General features: G+C 31.4%; 1 protein-coding gene across 1 annotated transcript in view; it reads right to left on the bottom strand.

Moving 5' to 3' along the window:
- LOC110998726 overlaps positions 1 to 10,395 on the bottom strand; it is a 34,965-nt gene extending 24,570 nt beyond the window's left edge. The window contains exon 1 of the mRNA XM_045632757.1: positions 10,176 to 10,395. The gene's annotated coding sequence lies outside the window, so the exon portion shown is untranslated. The remainder of the gene's footprint in view (positions 1 to 10,175) is intronic.
- Between the last annotated feature and the right edge of the window lie 6,833 nt (positions 10,396 to 17,228).

The raw sequence follows: 17,228 nt of genomic DNA, 5'->3' as shown, positions 1-17,228 counted from the left end.
TCGGTCAAGTAGATGCAGTAGTTTAGCTGTAAAATGTTCGTATAAAGCAACTCTTAAGTAAATTAAAGTTAGAACAAACCGAGACTCACTGTTTCGCTGCGAATGCGGTAAGTAAATAAGTAAATTATTTCGACCGTAGTTGCAAATAGCATTTTGAAGTTCAATATTATTGTTCTGTTTTCAAAGTTATAACTGAGGCGATGCTTTGTGTATACGATTGAATCATCGCAGCGGCAACACCGATGCTTTGGAAAAAAGATTTGGTAATTTTTAAATTTTTAATACTTATTCGTTTTATCTATGGTTTTAATCGTAAGTCAATCTTACATCATTCATTCCGCCACCGTACCGTGATCGGGCTATTAAATTTTAACTCTTTAGATCGACTCATGTTATCTTTGAACTATCAGGTTGAAATAACAATAGACATACTACCCGTTAATGCAGAGATCGCCAAGAAACAAAGCTTAGTAATTTTTTTGAATAATGAAAAGCAAATCGTCCAATCATAGACACGCGATTCATCGATCCGTTTAACCAATGATAAATAAACGAAACGCACTATCTTTTGTTTTGCCCTCACATGGTATTGAATCAGCATGGCGTAAGAATTGGAGATACGTATTAAATATTATTTACAAGCAAACCTGATAATAGAATAATATACCTATAATTCATTTTTCGTGTCTATTTTGTTCAAGGCGTATTCTTAATTAATACAGTATGTAAAGCAGTATAACGATTACTTTTTTATGACGATATTATGAAAAATGTTATTTTAAATACATGTAACGGGAATCTAAGTAAAAAGTACTTTTTTTTAATTATAATTTTAATCTTTGGAATACCTGACCTTAAGTAAAAAGATTGCATGCGATAAACCAGTTTATGTACGCAAAACAAATAAAGAAACGCAAAATTTTCCTCGTTTTGTGGCTTTATTATATTTAAGCCATTTACACTCGGGGCGAGGCTCTAAGTGGAGTGTTGAAAAACTTAGATTAAAACTTCGTCACATTGTTCTGTAATTCGGTCGTTCTATTTCTTCTTATAAATAGAACACTGTGATCGAACCTTTTTATAAGAAATTGTTTTTACTTAACATAAAATTGCTTAATTATATTGGATTGTTATTAATTTATTCAAAAACTGTTTTATTGATAAATAGTTTAAGCAAAAATAAGCTATGTAGATTTTTTTTAAATGAATATAAAAGAATTCGCATTCGAAACGAATTCGAAATTTAAAATTACGGTTATATTTACATTAATAAAAATATAAGACCAGCGGTGGGTTGAAGGGTGTTGCGATTAAATCAGGATAGATATACATAAAACCGGCATCTCTCAAGTCCAAATATGGACGACATATGTCAAACAGAATCACTTACTTGTCTATGAAATAAAACTGAATTAAGAAATGAAAACAATCTGCCGTAAAGACCCATATAAGTCAGTAGCTCCATCAGAATATACAAATAAATTTAATATAACAAGTTACTTATTTTAAAGAATTCGCATGAATTAAACAAGTAAAGTTTCTTTAGTATTTTAAAATTAACACATTTAATTATTTTTTTATGTTACAGGAGACTAATGGGCAAGTTGGGAAGCGGATTGTTGGTGGCGCCTTGGGTTTTTAGGGGGTATGCAGAATAGCGAATCCCACATTACCTTTACGCACCAAGCAGTCGCGTCGCGGTAGGGTATGCACAATATATTTCCCCAAGTAAAAAAAAGCTAACGGGCAGGAGGCTCGCCTGTATGAATACTCGCACTGCCAGAAGGCTCGCAAGCGCGCTACCCGCTTTCTAAGGATTGGCACGCTCTTTTATCGAGGGACCCTAAGTCGAATTGGTTCGGAAATACTTCAGTGGGCAGCTGGTTCCACATAGTGGTGTTGCACCCCATAAATTGCCTTAAACACTCAGTTGTGGTATATTTAAAGAAAATTAACGAAGTCGATTTCAATAGCGGTTTTGGGGAATATGTGATGTTATGTTTTTAAATTATGCATATATTCGGTATGATGGATATAGATAATTACCAATCAACAGTGTTAATTCACGTAAATTAATAACACGTTTTGGTAAGTGGACTGCGCTAATAATGTTATTGAAAACATAATTAAATACTATTCGATATTCGGTGTATAAAGTTGTTATGTGGTTAAGATAAATACTCGATAACAGTTGAACAAACTCAACTACAAATCCAGTCGCAGAAACCGTAGGTGTATTGTGCATTGCCGATGTATTGTAAATAATTTTCCATTCAATGTTTATTTTATTTATCCCTCGTAGGAAATCTGTTCGCAGAATTTTCATAACGTTTCACGGGAACTGGTATAAGATTTAATTACTATGGAATTAATTAATTTTCATTTATTGAATATTTATTTATATATTTCGTAATCCAGCTGACAAACAAAATATGTATACATAATTGATGAAACAAATGATGTATAATTACACTTTTTACCGACATTTACCTCTTAAAAGGTTCAACAATTTACAAAAGGCAACAATAAAAATTATTCAAAATATTTATTTAAACAACTAATATGGCTGTGTTGTGTGATGGTGAAAAGTGGGGTAACTACTTGATGGTACCTTATATATATATATCAATTCAATAGTGCAAAATCATGTGCTCATTATGCACACTTCTTAATACTCCTTAAACAATATTCACGGTCAAGACTTAAATCTTGGTCATTGTTAGTCCGGTAATATTAAATACTGCTAATTCCCTAATAGCTGCCGATTACTAATTTACGCCGCTCTAAGTTCGATATATTTTTTCTTTGAAAAAAAAATATTCAGAAGGCGTTCTTCTGTAGATGAGTTTTATAAAAAATTGAATATAATACAAAATTTTCGTAACACAGAAATATGTCAGCCCAAACTAAATGCTCTGCTGATATGTCCCTGAGGGGATATTTTGACCGTAACCGTTAAATATTTGTGCCACCTAAAATACACCTTAAGACACAGAAAATAAAATTGCTACGAAATCTTGTTATATGTAGTGTTAATGATATGAAATAATGTCATTAGCAAATAAATGGTAGCTAAGTATAAATTAAAAATAAATCACAAATGTGATTATAATAGTTGTATCATTTCGTAATGACGTTAAATTTTCCAGCCGCCCAGTTTCACAATTGTCAGACCATTCACTTGACAGATCAACGTAAAAGAGCTGTGGTAATAATATTAAAAACATGGTTATTTATCTAAAAAATCTGTAAATATACATCTCTAATAATTATTCATTCTTAATAAAAAAATAACGTGTCAAATTTTCTCAAACTAAATTAAAATCTGTATTTATTTCCAAGCCAATGTTTCATATGAATCTCCATGTCTTGTGGTTCTTGGAGTTAGACATTAGCTCTATGTCAGATTAATAGTATATTCTTTAGCACATACGAGTATATCTAAATTACAGTGCAACTCACATCCAATTAGTCGATAAGATAATTGAGGAAACTCAGAGAGACCAATTCGTTTTTATGTTCTGATTGAGTCTATGGTGAAATTGAAATTATTCAGATTTGGACTATGTCAGTCACGACCGTTTATTTAAACAATTGGGTTCAAATAAAAATAAGACAAAGGCAATCTAATAACATTATACTACAGTCGAATTAACCGACGACCGATTAACGAATTATATAACATATAATATTATACGTAAACCAAAGACAATATTATAGGCTATACAACAGCTCCTACAAACGAGATTTCATCTGTGCTAAACCCCACTTTCGTGGGTCCTGAAATGTGAGGCAATTACGGGAACTAAGCAAATAGGAAAATCCCTGTCTTACAAACGAAATAAAATGAATTCGCACTGCGCTAAATGTTCGTATTTCCTTTCATTTATCTGTGATTGGAACGATTCTATTTAGCCACACAGTTTAATTGAATGGCGTATATGAGAAAATGTATTGATTTCTGTTGGTAAAATTTAATATACAATTGTATTTTGTTAATAATTTGTTAAATTTTTGAGTTTGTTCGTTGATGTAAAACGATAAATTATACATTTTTCTGGTCTATGTCTTGTAAATTTAGAATATTGAGGTCAATAAAATATACATTATGTTTTCTATAGTATTAATGATGTGAATTGTATACCTGCTTCTAGAATATAGATCAGGTTTCAGAGGTTCATTAAAATCTACGGTTATTATAAATACAAATAAACAACAATTATTTAGTTAATTAATATTATTATTTTTTAGCAAAGTGACACTAGGCACATAAAAATAAAACAATGGGTATTTGAGAAATAGTACATTTAATAATGTTATTCTCCTAATACAGGTCATACGTACGATATGCATCGTATGATATAATACAATGCACCTGCACATGGCAGGTGTGCAATTTAATTAGAACTTTGGTTAGAGGAAATTTAATTTCTCTTTTATTTCCGTATATTTCTGTTTACGAAAAGGTATTAAGTTTCAAACTTTGTTATATAAAAAAGTCGAGAGCGTACCAAAAAGGTCGGCCACATACTCGCGAGCCCTCTTGCATTCAGAGTGTCCATGGGCGGCGGTATAACTTAACATTAGGTGAGCCTCCTGCCCGTTATCCCCTGTTATATAAAAAAAAATGAAATTAATATTTACTTAAAGAGACAATTTTAATAATTTTTACGTATCCGAAAACATCATATTGTTTGTAGTCGGTGATGTTCCTTCGACATAGATAGAGCATTGTATCATTTATCTCTGCAGTTGCAGTTCTCACAGTTGGCAGTAGTGAGTACTGCATTGTAAGAACTCTAGCTGGGATAATAGTATGCGTTAATTAATTTTGCCCCAAAATTTATGGCACGAAAGTTTTCTGTTTTAAATAATTTTTAGAATCCATAGATAAAATACATTGAGAGAGGGAAAGAAGTTGTTAAAACTACTTGCTCGTTGCTCATCGGGACATCAAAATCGTTCTTAATATAAGATTCACCCTGATACTATGTGCGTGTTGTTCTAATGTCGAAACTATTGTTAGTGCATGCTCCACACATGCCTTTTTGCCCCGTTTTGCTAATAAAAGTGTTTTTTTAAGTTGGTTTTCTTGTCTATTTAATGATAATTTTTTAATTATTGAAATGACGTAACATGTGTGAGCAGCTTGTAATGCTAACAAATATTTTATAATGTGATCTTGCTATTTGAAAGAGTGACGGAGAATTTTTGGCCAATTATTCTCGTCCGTAGAACGTAGGGCGTAGAACCTTGATTTGAGAACTGGCAAAAAATGGAAATAAAGAAAAATATTTTTTTAATTGACGTTCATAAATTATCTAGATGAATAAATGAAATTTTGATTTGATTTGAAATAATATTGCTGCTGCTGTTAAATTCAAGGATAATATAATCAAGAAACCCGCCTGTTTTAGCTATGGCACATGTCAGGCAAAAAAATATCTTACTGGCATTAAAAGATGCTTAAATCTGCCAAGACTAGTGAAGGAACAAATGCTTATCTAGCGGTGGGGTCAGAAGGCCCCCTTACGATAAAAAACTTAATCAAATAAACATTTTTTTGAGTGTCTCCCTCGCCGCTCTGATGCAACCGCTAGATCCGCTCATATTATTAAGAAGACTTCTGTCATAGTCCGAATACAATTAAGGTCATGTTGTTCCCAAAATACATCGCAGTCTCAAAATAAACCTCAAAGGAAATATTCGTTTGTGATTACATCTCTATATTTCCACATACGAGCCCGAGGTGAGCGTGTAATTGACTGTCATGAAACAGTCGGGAAACATGTGGTGACATATTTGTGTGATAGAAATAACTCATCATAATTATTGTACCTACATGACTTTTCTTAGGATTATATTCAAAAGGTATCAAGTCTCAAGTCACGGTATTTTAAGTACCCATTTATTAAGACTGCATTTAATCTTGACTTTCTAGAACGTATAAAATCAACTTGTAAATGATTTACGATTAAATGGCAAGTGGATTTATAATCGACAATTAAAATTTTTCCAAGAAAGCCAATTTGAATGGAGTTATATTTTGTTTGTTTGTTAGTTTGCAATATCCCGAGATATTGAACCCGCTAAAATTGATTCGAACTAGCAGTATTTTGATAAGACATGAGAAACATGAATCCTGCGATTAAGTCACGGTAGAAATACTTAACGTTACCTACGAGTTATAAATAATGAAATATTGTTAGAATTATCACTTAACATCAGGTGACCCTCCTGCCCGTTTGCCCCCTGTTCTATAAAAAAAAAAAAAAAAAAATTTACTTGAGACGTTAGCATGCACACTACAACTTTTTAGGCTAAAGGACTCAAAGTAGGCCTCAGCAGTCTGGTCAACAACTGCTCCTTGTGGCGATACGAGGAGACGGTGTTACATGTTCTGAACGACTGTCCAATGTATGGATATGATAGGTTTAACACTCAGCAAGCTATGGACATAAAAGTAACGGAGACGAATTTAAATGAAATAATGTTCAACATTTAATTAAGAGGCATCTTTTGGGATTTGCTGTAAAGGTCATAAAAAAAGTAGTCAAAAGAAATAGGTAGTAGTGTTTTATCACCCAAGTTACAAACACCATTTACGTAAGCTATTTAATACCTCCAACGACTACATAGTCGGGGAATTATCTAGAAAATATTTATTAAAAAAACTGCTACCGGAAAATTTAAATTAATATTTTCATTCCAGTAATTACAAGTATTTTACTAAATAAATTAAACAGAATTAAATACAGCCCGTACGAATCAGGTAATCTATCTCGAAGAAACCTCGTGGCAGCAAGACCGCCCTTTCAGATCAGTAGCCTGCTTTAATCTTGACCTCATCTAAGTGTTTATCTTTGTTTTAAGTCTTGATATAATTTGGATAATCCTTATAGCTTACCAAGCAAAGTTATAAAATAAAATCGTTTAAATAAACTTCTTTGAAGATTTTTCTTCGTAACTCGATATTTCCAGTGCTTTGAACTTACCGTAAACAAGATACTCAAAATTATGTTCATTTCATATTTATGTAATAAAATAAAGCTTCGCTTCGCTTGTTAGCGATAAGGCCGCCCGTTGCATCTCTTGTAATTTTTTTTTTATGTATTGTGTTATTTGCTTCTTTGCAACGAAGTGTGAATAAATTAAGCGTGTTTAATTCGATTCGTTTTCACGATGATTAATAAGTTTTCCCGCATTTTGGAGCAATTAAACCTCTAAAATGTATAAAAGGAACAAAAACAAAACTGTAATTAAATGCAATTCGCACCAGTAGATGGCGTGTTGCGGTTTACATCAAAGATTTCTTGTTGCACTGCAACGTCGTGTTGGAAACAACAAATGATATATTATTATTACGCTGTGTTATGCAAGATGTATAAAATATCACTCACTCTAGCAATGGGTTTTGCAATTATGCATCTCTTTCATTGATCAATTATCGCTATAGGCTAGTAGGCGATCAAAATCATAGACATAGAAAAATTTATTTATATAATTTAATCACAAAAAGATTTAGTTGTTAATTTTTATTTTCGTAAGATCGCCAGTTCTTAAATTATGATCGTGATCAAAATCAACTGAAAAGAAACTCTCTGTTAATCTTTAAAATCGTTGTTTGTTCGATCTATTAAATATATGTTAAATTCTTCATAGAATCTTGAATCAATTACCTATAATATTGATTGGTCTATTGGTCTAAGATATATCGAATCATTAAATGGAAATAATTACGTGTAATGTATTCAATAATATAAGTGAAAAAGTTTTCGGGTACGATTTTGGACCTCATAAAACATTAAATGGCAAATTTTCTTTGAAATTATATTAATATAATATACATTATACATCATGTATTTAACCAATTAATTACAGCTTAAGTTGGATCATACAGATTTTTATATAAAAATAACTCCACAAAGAGATTCAATTATGTCGTAGAACATTTAATGCCACGTAAAAAGAAATTAAACGGCTTTCACTGAATGTAATTGGTAAATTGGATGAAAGATTTCTAGCTACTTTGGTTAGCGGTAAGACCCCCTCACCTACCCCCACACTCTAAAGATAAACGACATATACCCCTACATTAAAAAAATCCGTCTTAATTTATAATTTTAATTGATTTTAGATTACACAGTACTACATGTTTAATAATTCAGCTTTTCATAAAACGTGGTAAGTAGACGGTGATATTTCAACTAATATCTGTTGTCTGTCTGTCTGGGTGCATGCTACGAAAAAAAATACGTTTAAGTTTTTAAGTGTTGTTGGACTGGTTTTAATTAAAATTAAAATTTCATAAAAACCAGTTAATTTAAAGTCCCGAAAACCCCATGGGGAATGGGCAATTTTTGGGGCTTTTGACCTTTAAGAGACGATCGGATAAGATATTTTTGACTAGAGATGTTGATGTTACGAAGCTATGGTAGTTTTTTTATAATGTTCCCGTCCACTGCAAGAGCAATTGTTAAATATACATTGATTTGCACCCGGGGTTCAAACGTGACCCCAGAGTATATACACTTAATTAAAATGGCCGTGGGATTGAATAAGGAAAATAATCCGTAATTTCTTGTTGATAAAATTTCCAAAAGGTATAATGCGACGAAACCAATTTTCTTTTTATTCGTAATTGAAAAATCATGTAAAGTAGATAAGGAAATAAGGCTTCAATTATTATAATGAAAATGTTTATGAGGTCGTCTCAATATTAATTTAATTAAGATTAGCAAGACTGTTTCCTTGTACTTAAGTATTTCAATACGTTATTTAAACTTTTATAAGTACCAGCTACGCACTGAAGTATTTCGAACCATTTCGAGCTTCAAGAAAAAAGCGTACTAATTCTTAAAAGGCCGCCAACGCATTCGCGATTTCTCTATCACTGGGAGTGTGCATGGGCGGTGGTTTCACTTAAAATCAGGTGAGGGCCCTGCCCGTTTGCCTCGATAAAAAAAACTCGCTAGGAAGGGTCATAAGAGTCTCACACGAACCAGATCTACGGATTTTTTGGTGTAATAAAATATCTAATACAAAATATATTTTATAATTTAGAGAATTCACATATTCTCTTATGATATCGTACGCCACGTGCCAATCAAAGCTTCTTAATAGATATATATTCGAAAATCCGGCTGAAGAGACCACGAGATTTCATTTTCCTCGCGTTTCAAAAAGGTAATATAAATTTCTGTTACATATCAAGTAGTTTTAATAAAGTCTCAACTCCTATAGCTGTACTGACAATTTGCGCTTGACGTCTCCATATATTGAACGAACCATTTTCATAGGAAATTGGAATTTTCAACGTTAAAATTTCATTACTGTCTATAAACATGTTAAGGTTTGGAGGATTTAAAGGATACGATAAACTATGATTGGTCCTTTTAAGAACTCTTGTCTATTATTCCTAATTTGAAAAATATCCATAATGTTTAACAATGGAATTTCAAATATTTTTTTTAGGTGCATAATTATTATATTCACCGATCAATCTCCTTCGTGCCTTCTCCATCTACACGACACTGGCGAAGTTCCTAGTGCCCAGTTGGCACAAATTAAAGCAATTAAAAAAAACATAATGTTGACAACATAGAATGAGGTCAAATTATTGTTTCAAATAGAGCATTCGCTTTTGTTAAAATGGAAAAAATTCTAAAACAACAAATACATAATTAAAAATGAAGCCATTTAAACAAAAGCTCGATTGATATCGTGTAACTCAATGTGAAAGTGAGTCTCGCAGTTATTTATAAGCTAAATGGTTTTAGCAAGCACTCAAAATATATGTAAAATCAAAATATATTAAAAAAATGTATATGTTAATTAAATACAAAAACAGACTATAAATTAAAACAGCTATGAGCGATGATTTATTTCTTCAAATTAATGCAGACATTTAAATTAATTTAAAATTATCGAACTTTATATATTGTTATACAAATATACATATACAATGTATAGAAGTCAAATGGAATTCTAAAACAGCTAGTTTTGGTGTCAAAAAATTTAAAAAAATTTCAGTTTCATAATTTTCGTATGTGGAAGCGAATATGAAATTTTGGAATAACTTAACATACATTATAGTGCAGCTGTGTGCACACAGAACTATCAAATAAAAATTTTCAATATTAAAATTAAATTAAAAATTAAGTGGCACTTCCTACCTCGCAAATTTTTATACTCGGAAACCACTCCAGCATCATTCCCGCCGAGTTTAAGTCAATGATTTTCCTTCACAATAAATTAATTTCACTCCAAAAAAATTATCACTACACTTTTAACAGTTATAATAAAATTTCAATTAATTTTTTTATCACTTACTTAGTAAATGTAGGTTTATAACTAACGTATACAAATAAATATATGAAAAAGCACGTCAGATAGTAGTCGTTGCCAGCGGCGACTGAATTAGAGCCCGCCCAAAGTAACGAAGCCTGACGAAAGCCTACGAACGTAGCCGAACGTACACGATATAGGAGAGAATGAAGTGGTAAGTTTTTAAGAGAAACGTTTCGTTGTCAAATTTAAAAAATATTCAGCACCTGCTGTTCATTTTCTATTAATTTTGTGGTATCTCTGATAGGGAATTATTGAGAAATCCAAAGTTTTAAAGCAAGTAAAATACATATTTTAACGGCCAGTAGATTGTCAGTTTTTTACACATGTTGATTTTTGTGAGTATATTTCAGAATTGAGACTTAGTATGTTAATACATATTGGAATGCATACGCAGGGTTACACATAATGATTATTAGTGTTTTCGAAATAATTCTAAAGAAAAACTACACAAATTTGGATTTTTTTTAATGAATGATTTTAGGGATTCGAAAACATTAAATTACTTAATCAAATTATTATAAACATGATTTCTCACCTTTAATAAGGGTCTATAGAACAATGATAGCTGAAATCCAGAGGAATAAATTCATTATTACAGGTCATATTTGGATATTTTTAGTGACACGTCTTACCATATATATAACGTTTTACAAGTAATCAGAATGTTAATTATAAACACACAATTTCTCACCTTTAATAAGGGTCTATAGAACAATGATAGCTGATACAGTATATTGAAGATAAAGCCTTCAATTTTAAAGGCATATTGCAGTACAGAAGCGCAATAAAATCGGGATCTACGGTTATGAGTTCTCTTGAAAAGAGCAACAATGGCTTTATATCTCGCGGATTATATTGTAGTAGTAGACGCCTGTGGGTTCATCTATAAAGCTTACCTTCAAGATTATATCTTATACGTATACAGGATAATTTAGCCATAAAATTGCTAAAAATTTCAAATATTGTAAGGCAATATTAAAAAAATACGAATTTCATACTTATACTTTATTTCACTTACAAAACATAATATATGCCAAAGTTAATAGGATAATGAATCTAATATAGATAATTCTCGTGTCACGGTGTTTGTAATTAAACTCCTCCGAAATGGCTCGGTCGATTTTCGTGAAATTTTGTTAATTAAAAACTTATGACTTGAACTCTGAGGTTTATATGAAGAAAAACAAAAATAGTTTTAATTTCAGAAAACCGAACAGTCTCTTGGGTAGCAGAGTAAATTGTTCCATGATGGTATGTACTAAAAAGGTAATCTAAGAAAAATCACATAAAGGAGAAACGAAGTTCGCGGGGACAGCTAGTAATATGTAGTCTATCTTAAATAACTAACAAACTTGTATATTTACTTAATTTTTTTAGAAAAATATTACCACTAACATTTACATCTTTCAGTTTTCCGAAACAACATACGCATAAATGTATCCAGTGCAGAACTGAGGAAACCGTTAAGTGAAATTGGTGACTACTGGCCATGGACAGTTCGTGATCTCCACTAATTTCTTCATAAAAAAATATGACACCGAAACTTTATATCTGGAGAAGGAATACTTTCGTATAAAAGTATAGTGTAAATAAAATAGGTATGAAAAATGCCGTGATTGGAAATCACGAGTTTTAGGGTTAAGAGTGGCATAATTATCACTAGGCTAGCACTGCTCCCAATTACAACAATTGTATGCAATCCAAATGATATTCACAATATAGTTTATATTCGATCAAATTTACTAAAGTTATTGACATCCATTATTATATATTTCCCCTTATGTATTGTATATAATACCGCTTCACTGGACTAAATAGTGGTAAATTAATAGTGCAACATAATACAATCTTACGTTTAAATGTCAGATAAAGCAATTATTAAAATACGAATATAAAATTAATCTATTAACTCAACAAAAATCCCACGAAATCTAGTTTTAATCCGTACAAAAAACATCTAATTCTTAACAATTAGGTATTCTTATTTTTAACCTTTAATTTTACTTTATTTTATTTTCTTCACACCATATTACACAAGACTATTATTAAATAACCCGTGAGCTTTTGGGCAATTCGATAGGCCACGGGCGTTATAAGCCACTACTTAACCAATATATGTCTATTATAATAATCTATTATAATATGAAAATAAATTATATAACATTTAAATTGAGTAATTACGAAACGACTCGAAACACTCCACTATTTAAACTATGCCAAAAGTTTCTAAATTTCAAAACAGAAGCGGTCCCAACAATTGATATACCGCAAATCTCTTCGTAACTTTACAACTGAACTTACATTCGTACCTTTTGTGGGGACCCAAATTAGTTGAACTTGTATTAAAGTGCTTATAGAAACCGCCTCGATGGTAGTGACGTCAGGAATTAACTCTTCATTGAAGTTTTGATTAGATTCTATAATATCAGTGTCTTAAAATGTTTTTTACTATGATAAAATCCGGATTTTTAACGTAAAATTTGATACCCCTTGAACAAAATAGATCAGTCTTATTGTGTAAATAAAGCTGTCTCTTTCTCTCATAGCATAAACTACATTTTTGTAAGAGACAAAATAGTGATTTAGAAAAAAGTGTACTATACTACATATTACGACCACAGTCGTTGACTCAAGGCATTGCTAAAATGTATATACACATAAACTGTGAATATGTGGTATGTACTATAGATTTGTAACACATGGAACTTTGAAAATCGAATATTTTTTTATTTTAAAGTTTAATATTTAAATACTTGTGGCAGAAAGCATTTGTAATCTTGGATTAAACTTGCATCGAATGGTTATTACCTTTATTGCATTTATATATCTTATATGTATGTGCTTCAATTAATAAATCAGATGGTGAAAAATTATCAAATTATGAGTTTGTTATCACCGCAACTTTCGCTTATTATGTAGTGTTACGACCTTTCAAGTCTTTTTATATTTTTTATATCTAATAGGAAGAATATATTTAATGTTATCACAAGGTATGAGAATCCCTATTGAGAATGGCAATGCACGCAACAGATACTTGTATACTACAAGTCTCTTTATTCCATAGCGATAATACTCCAAAGAAAAGTTGTTCGACACGTCTAGTACCATAGACCATAATTTTACATCCAAGACATGTTAAAACATCACCAACTGCCAATCTTACGACTTTAATTGAATCTGTGGCGTTACGATCTGCAGTCAAAAATGCTAACCACTCAACTAAGAGGTAACATAATTATCGACTCTGTGAACAATTTAAGTTTTATGAGTTGTTCAGAAACAGATCTCATATTAACTCGTTTGAATTCCCCTTGGAGGATATTGAAAGGTCTTTGCGAAATCCGGGTTTACTTCGAAATTATACCTTGAGACGACATCACATGCGGGAATCCGCTTTAATTATGTTTACAGAGACTTTGTCAGCAAATATGTCTGTTATTTAATTTACTAATTTGTCCGTAACCCTTATGGAAGATGTAATGTCATTTCCCTCTTCTCAAAACACGCTATTATTTGTGCATTACGTACATATGTTATTAAGACAACGTAATTTGCAGCTGGGACGTCAATTCAGAGTTTAAATCGTAATATATAATAACATAATTTTTTTGCGATAATAATTAACATTTCAGCGATTTGTATCGCTGAAATGTTAATTATTATTAGAGTTATATTTTTTTAGTATTAAATATCTTCATACACATGTCAGAAACAAAAAAAAAACGGTTTTTTTATTAATAAATATAAACTCAAACATTTATGTTAACTTCCAATAATAGTTCCAACTTCATTTTATTTATTGTTTTCTTACAGAACAGCCGTGAAGATTATATTTTAAGCAAGGTTTAAGGGGTTGCAGAAAAAGTAGTTCTAAGTCTCGGACAATACATATTTCAGTTCAACTAAATACATTTTTAAAACACATTAGCATGACTTTTAAATGACGCTAAATACGCAATAGATTACAAATATTCATAACTTGAAATCGTTTTTTAATTGTTTACAAATCGTTCGTAAATTTAGCTGTCTATATTGACGACTGCACTAGATTTTTTAATTAGCCTACCTTTTAAGCTGGCTTTTAGTTACCATACACGATGACTTGGAACATTTTGCTATGTTCATGGATTATAGCAGTATGTATAAAGACTGCTTTCCAGAATAAAAAATGTTTTTTTTTGTTTTCCGGCGCAATTTTTCTTTCCATAAAACTTCAGTTCAAGGAATAAATATATAAAATAACAAAATACTCGATCCAGCCGTTTTCGAGTTGCTCTTAGCAACATATTTTGCGATACCTTTTATTTATATAGATGACGTCATACCTTATATAAAAATTGTCTTTATCAATAAGTGAAATGAATACTGAAAGAGACAAAAAAATCTATGTCCTATGAGCATGAGTTTGTTCTTCATACAATGCTAATAGTCATACGAGAAACTACGTTCAGTATATAAATAATATTCAAAGATTCTCGTCTCGAAAGTTTAATATATAAAATGTCATTGTCCCGTCTACGAAGTTATGTATTACAGTATTTCTTATAAGTTCATACATCGCCCGAGTTCCCTTTTGTTTCAATACCACTTATGTTAGCACATGTTATATTGAATTTTTAACACCGGAAACCTCTCGCTTCTAACGAAAAGTCTATACACTTGGATATTAAATTCATGAAGTCTTACTTGAAGTAGGTAATTTGTGTTGCTGCATGTAATTTGACTATAGTTGCTTGTTCGTCTTGTATTATTGACGAAGTTCATGGAGCAAGTTTAAGAATAAAGTACTAGTGCCTCGGCTTTGCGGCTTTGTTATATGGTATCAAGATATATAAAACTTGAATAATATAACTCCAATTCGTATCTTAAATCTTGCTCTGAGCTTTGTCAAATATATTATCATTGAGACGACTCATGAGAAAATATTTTGCGCCACGTAAATGTTCCAAAGACAATGACATGTATTTAAGGCATTTGATTGTACTATCAATCATTCAAACCTATTGGACAGTCAAAAACCCAATGCAGATATGTGTAGTAATAATTGATATTACAGTACAATCCTTTGTCTAATTATTATAACGGGAGCATTTTCGCAGTACAAAACTAGTTTTGGTTTAGTTTAGTTTAGTATATTATTATGGATTTAACAGGTTTAAAGCTTTGGATTACATACTCAAGCTATCATCAATCAAAAGAAATAATCACACATGGATATAAGTACAAACTAAGACTTAAGAAGCACCCCAATCAGCTAGCAGGACAGCTAACTATACCAGAAACTACTCGGCGACTTAAAAAGCTGCGAGACATTTTTGACCAGGACAACCCAACAGACTGAGTTTAAATAAGAATAGGCAGGCTCCGCTGGGAGTAGCGCTTAACACGTCAAAAAGCACTCGACGTATCTACTTATAGTCGCAAAGACTGATTGTATGATTATTAATAAAAAAATTTAAGAAACCCAGCTATACCTACCCTGAAAGCTCTTTAAAATCCACATCAGCTATATCACCAATTTAACTATCAATAATCTCGAGAATCATCTTCAGATTTATCCTAAGATGGTTATTCTAAATAGTGTTATATAGTATATTCGCGCCAAGATAATATAAACGCACTCCGACGACGAGAATCACTCAAGGGTGCTTTTACACAATTTCGCCGGCGTACCCTTTTCGTAAGGTTCCATCTACCTCCCGCCCTCAGCAACTTCACCTTTTTAAATCAAAGACACTCAAGTACTCGGCAGATTGAACAAGTTGAAGGTATTTAATTTTTAAGGATGAAAATGAAACAGAATCGTCGATATTTCAAAAACATTAACATGACATACAGCCTGGAACGAATTATTGCACTTAAAGTACCTATAAATATTATTTATGATATTTCGTGGCCAGAAAGGGAAGTGGTTTAACGATAAACGATTTATTATCTTAAAGAAATCGGTTTCTTGAAAAATGGAAAATTGCATCTGTTTTATATGTATAAATATATTTTACTTTAAGTAAGGGCGCTGCTAGGTTAGTGATTTCAATATGCGAATGTCACACCTGAGTTCATAGGTTCAAAACGTAGAGTTTTCGAAAGTTTGAAGAAGGTTGGTCACCTACTTAAATTAAAAAAAAATGATCACGAAATATGTACATGAACTTGCCTAGACTGAGAAGGTAGTAGCGCCATCTTTAGTGATGAGTTAACAATTAAATTATTCATTCCGTTTTGTTACGAACGACTGTTTGGTTTACCGCTGGTACGTATAGAAACAATTTTCTTGTAATGTATATACAACGATACATGGGATAGAACAATTGTTTTAATCAACGGTCAAGTCAAATTTTATTTTTGAAGTTATACTTCTATTTGCGCGATTGAGAATAATGATGAGAGTGAATCCACATCGTAAAGTTAGGTTTAAGTGGCATGAAAATCGATAACTATGTTCAAGTTGTATATTCTAGTATTTTTTATTCAGAACACGTGTTTCTTAACAGTATAATTAAACAGTGTGAATAAATATTATTTTGGTGTTTTTAAATCAATGTCATATACGACGGTGATAGTATTTACTAGTTTATTTATTTAAATAAAATCTTTCTGATTAATTTTATTATTTAACGCTAATCACTAGTGCATTTTAATTATTTTTTTCCATACGCAAAAGATTAAAACTTCTAACGCGTGTACATAAGTACACACACTTTTTCTTACTTTTAATACACAATACATTCCAGGGAATAGTTTGCGAAAAACTATTGACAAGTTTTACAAATCACATCGTGAAACTTATCTCGTTATCGTGTGCGTAATTTTGCACGTCCAAATCGAGTCAAATGTAGGCGCGAGATAAGGGTAACGGCTCTTTCAATTTACCGATT

Source organism: Pieris rapae, chromosome 20, assembly GCF_905147795.1.
Source record: "Pieris rapae chromosome 20, ilPieRapa1.1, whole genome shotgun sequence".
In the NCBI taxonomy this organism is placed as follows: Eukaryota; Metazoa; Arthropoda; class Insecta; order Lepidoptera; family Pieridae; genus Pieris; species Pieris rapae.
Note: the sequence above shows the minus strand (reverse complement) of the source record. Positions and strands in the feature narration are given on the sequence as shown.